Consider the following 5,203-nt stretch of genomic DNA (forward strand, 5'->3'; position numbering starts at 1 on the left):
AACTAGAGAGAGTGCGATACTGAATCTCCTATGAGGGGATGAGATAGGGCAGGTGACAGAAGTTTGTGCAGGGGTCAATGCTGGGTCCATTGTTGCTTGTCATCTATATCAAAATTCTGGGTGGTAATGTGGGTTATCTGAATCACGAAATTTGCAGATGACAAGAGGATTGGGGGTGTAGTGGACAGTGACGAAGACTATCAAAGCTTGCAGCGGGATCTGGACTAGCTGGAGAAATGGGCTGAAAAATGGCCGATGGAATTTACCGAAGGAAAGTGTGAGGTGTTGCACTTTGGGAGGACAAATCATGGTAGGACTTGTACGATGAGCAGTAGGGCACTAAGGAGTGCAGTAGAACAGAGGGATTTGAGAATACTGATCCATAATTCCTTGGAAGTGGTGTCGCAGATAGATAGAGTTACATAGAAAGCTTTTGGCACATTAGCCTTCATAACCAATGAACTGAGTAAAGGAATTGGGATGTATAAGACATTGCTAGGTCTAATATGGAGTATTGTGTGCAGGTTTGGTCACCTCCCACAGGAAAAGATATGAATAGAATTGAAAGAGGGCAGAGAAAATTTACAAGGATGCTGCTGGGATTTGAGGACCCAAGTTATAGGGAAAGGTTGAATTGGTTAGGACTTTATTCACCAGAACGTAAAAGATTGAGGGGAGATTTGATAAAGGTATACAACATTATGGGGGCTATATATAGGCTAGATGCAAGCAGACTTTTTCCACTGTTGGGTGAGGCTACAACTAAAGGTCATAGTTAAGGGTGAAAGGAGAAAAGTGTAAGAGGAACATGAGAGGGAACTTCTTCATTCAGAAGGTGGCAAGAGAGTGGAATGAGCTGCCAGTGCATATGGTGGATGTAGTTTTGATTTCAACATTTAAGAGAAATTTGGATAGGTACATGGACGGGATGGAGGGCTATGGTCCGGGACTAAGCAGATTAATGGATTAGCCAGGTCTCAATGGGCCAGATCGTGCTTCTGTGCTGTAGTGCTCAATAACTCTTCTATTGATACTCTCCAATATACGGCCTTCTTAAATGATTACATGGAACGGTCTCAGAGGCAGTGTGAAAGTGTGGACGTGGGGCAACTGATGGGATGAGTGTCAAAGCATACTGCTGAATCGTTCTGTGAGTGGGCTGGGGCACTGATACAGTGCCTGTGATTGTGTGTGTTGAATCATGATTGGGCTATGCATGGCTGGCAGTTTATGAGAGGAAGGGGGAATAGAGGGAAATAGGGGTAAAGAGAGAGCGAGAGAGGAAGGAGGGAGTGAGAGGAGAGGTGAAAGAGAAAAGTGAGAGAAAGTGAGGAGGGGTGGTGGAAGAGAAAGGGAGAGGTAAAGAAGGAGAGAGGGTAATAAGAATTTTTGAAAATAAAAGTTGTGACACTGAAAACTACAGCACAATCTAGCAATCTGAAGGTTGTAGTGAGAATCTCACCACTTTTTGAGGTATTCTCAGCCCGCTCTGGTCTTTGCAGTAGGCCATTGCCTTTTATATCTCCTCCATCCCATCCTCTGTAGATGTGGACTCCCAAACATCTATGGTGTGTCCTACAATTGGTGTGTGACTCTCAGCTTGACCCAGTTTGTTAGCCATGTCAGTGCATGCCCAGGGAACAATCCCCGAGACCTCAGGTGGCAGCAGGGTCAAGATGACACCGACATATAACGCTCCTTTGGTCAACATCTAGATAGATCATGAAACCATATATTTCTCTTCTTTTATGTCTTTTGTGTTTGTTTTTTTGCCTTGGATGTGATTCTGGAGCTGCAGGAGGCTGTAATTTGCTGTTTGGAGATGGTTTGGATGTTCCAGCACTCTGCAGTCTCTGAGAGGATTCTAGGAGACAGAAGCAGCGTGTGCCAACCTCGTAGCGGGCAGACGGTGGGATGGGGCGCAAGCCGATGTTTGACTCCATTCCGCCAATTAAAGTTTCCACTGGGCGGCAATTAAATTGATGAGGGAGATCAAAGCATTGAGGTAAATGCAGAGGGTGAGGGCCAGCTGCCAGTCTTTCGATCGCTGAGGATCGCACTGCTACACCACCGGAGAGCCCGTCGTTGTTCCCAGAGAATGTTGCGCAGGTTTTCTGCATTTTGGCCGTGGACTTGGACTACAGACTTTTGTCCAGTCTTTAGTTTTTTTATATTCTGTGTTTTTTGCCTGATCTTTCTCATTCTTTTTATGTGCAGGGAGGGGGATTTGGGGATTGACATGCCTGGTCCATTGTTGTTCATTTTTTTTGTGCGGAAGGGGGGATTTGGAGGTTGTTGATCTTTCCGCCTTTCTTTTCTTCCTTGGTTTCATGGCTATCCGGAGAAGAAGAATTTCAGATTTGTATACTGTGATAATAGATGAACCTTTGACCCTCTGAAGTCTTAGCACAAAGAAAGATGTAGAATACAGGCTGGATGAGTGAGGGGAGAAACACAGAAAGGAAAAAACACAGAGAGAGCAATAGACAAAGAAGAGCACATGGTGAAAAAGTGACAGACAGGGAGATGTACAAAAGTGGGAAGAGAGGCTCACAGAGGATAGCAAGGAGAGGGATATTGTAAAAGGAGTATTCTGAAACAGAGTGGTGACCTGTTTTATTTCAAATCAGAGTGGTGTCACACAAGGGAGACCATCACAGCTGATTTTTAAACAATACTTTGCACATCACAATCTTTTTATAGCTTTTTAAAGCAGCATTGGAGAGACATGGCATGTCACTTTAACAACGGCATAGGCAAATTTCTAACCCTTTGTCACTCACAAAGTAGAATGTGATGGCTGTGGCTTGGGGCAGCTCTGAAATGGGATCGGCTTTTACCCAAGGTCAAATTTCAGATTCCAGTCATAAGATTAAATAACAGGTGCTTGTTTACAGACAGGGACAGGGATAGCATCTGTCTGCAACTCTATCTACTTACCTGTCTAATGTATCTGTCATATATTCTTCAGCATTTGCAATGGACTGTACCTTGCTTGGCTACCAGGAGCTGTTGCTTTGTTTGGGAGAAGTCATGTTGTATATCCAGATTTCTCAAAAAAACAAGATTATGTCAGCAGATTCTTGAAGTGTTTCAGGGGTGGGGCAACCGAGGAAGTTTCCCTATAAAAGGGAACTTCGCTGGTGAGCTCTCACTAAGCAAAAAGGAAAAAGACGAAGATTCAAACAGTAACGTAAGTGAAACAATTGGTGTATTACTGCTGTGGAAGGAATAGAAAGTTTCTAGAATATAACTGGTAATGTGCAGTGATTTGAAAGGAAATTGTTCATTTGATCTGTTTCACTTTGTGCATATGTGACATACCCTGCAAGTTATGGTTTCTGTACATGCTGAACTGTGACCGTACTGTCTGATCTGGTGAGGGTGGTATCTCTATTCTGAGAGTGTGCAATTATCTAGGCTACTGTGAGTGTGGCATTGACCACACTGAATGTGATGCAGTCCATCCCCTCTGAGTGTGACACACTGTTCACGATGAGTGTGACACACTAGTCACGATTAGTGTGATACAGTCCTTTCCCTCTGAGTGTGACACACTGTTCATGATGAGTGTGATACAATCCTTTCCCTCTGAGTGTGACACACTGTTCACAATGAGTGTGATACAATCCTTTCCCTCTGAGTGTGACACACTGTTCATGATGAGTGTGATACAGTCCATCCCGTCTGAGTGTGACACACCGTTCATGATGAGTGTGATACAGTCCATCTCCTCTGAGTGTGACACACTGTTCACAATGAGTGTGATACAGTCCATTCCCTCTGAGTGTGACACACTGTTCACGGTGAGTGTGATACAGTCATTTTCTTCTGAGTGTGATACAGTCCTTTCCCTCAGAGTGTGACACACTGTTCACAATGAGTGCGATACAGTCCATCCCCTATGAGTGTGACACAGTGTTCACGATGTGTGTAATATAGTCTGTTCCTTGTGAGTATGACACACACTCCCTATTTTGATGCTGTTACCTGTGTGACAGATAATTTCGTGTGAACTTGACTCCTAGCTCCATTCCATTAGTGAGATCATGAGACACAATATTCTAATTCCCCTGTTGCTTCCAATTCAGATCTCTGTTTGGAGTAATCTCCCAGCTCTGCCTGTCGGGAGCACAAAACTCCTGACAGTGGAGCAAGCGCCGGTCTAAACTCCGTACACGGGCTGCACCCTCTCTCACCTTTGAACGGTCATTTTCAATGTTTTCTCAGCTGAGGAAAGAGTGATTAGTCCCTGTGCCTGACCTCCGCAGACTTTGCCTGTACATTGCTGACTGGCAATAATGTTTGCACTGAAACCATTGACCACTGGCGGTCATGGGGCCAAACAGTATTGAAACAAGCCCTCAGTCCACTGACTCCATGCCAACTTCAGAACACCCATCTACACTTTATTCTCTCTTTGTTCTCTTCTTTGTTCTAATTCCGATCATGGTCTACTAACCTGCCAACATGGGAGGAAAGAGATGGTTGTGGAGGAAACCCATTCGGTCCCAGAGGAAGCCTAGTCAGAGGCCAAGGGCAAACCCTTGGTCACTGGAGCTCTAATGCAGTAACTCTGCTGGTTGCGCCAATGCGATGTCAAGGAACAGAACAAAACAACATACAGATAGGTCACAGGATCTTAAACAATGACACTAAATTACTCCTCACACTAAAGAAGGGCCTGAGGTATAGGGAGAAGTTGGTCTTGTTGGATCTTTACTCCTTGGAGCTTGGGAAAATGAGGGGTGACCTCATAGAAATTTATAAAATCATCAGAGTTATGGATACGGTGGACAGTCATAAACTTTTCCTTTGGGTTGGGGAGTCCAAAATTAGATACAAATGAGACAAGACCGATTTAAAACAGACCTGAGGGGTAACTTCCTTAAACAGAGGATGGTGACTACTTGGAATGAGCTGCCAGAGAATGGTGGTTGAGGTGAGTAGAACTGCACCTTTTAAGAGGAATTTGGATATGTACATGAGGGAGTGTGTTTGGGACAAACATAGATAACTGGGACTAGCAGGGAGGACCCTGAGGTCAGCATAGACCATTCGGGCCAAAGGGCCTATTTCTGTGCTGTACCACTCTAAGAGTTTGGCATTGATCCAAGCTGGATGTAAAGGGGCACAGGGACTTTTCCTCAGGCTCCAGGGTGCAGGTCACAGTAGTGAACTGGAGAGAGATCTTAGTAAATTG

This window comes from Mobula hypostoma, chromosome 24, assembly GCF_963921235.1.
Source record: "Mobula hypostoma chromosome 24, sMobHyp1.1, whole genome shotgun sequence".
Taxonomy (NCBI): Eukaryota; Metazoa; Chordata; class Chondrichthyes; order Myliobatiformes; family Myliobatidae; genus Mobula; species Mobula hypostoma.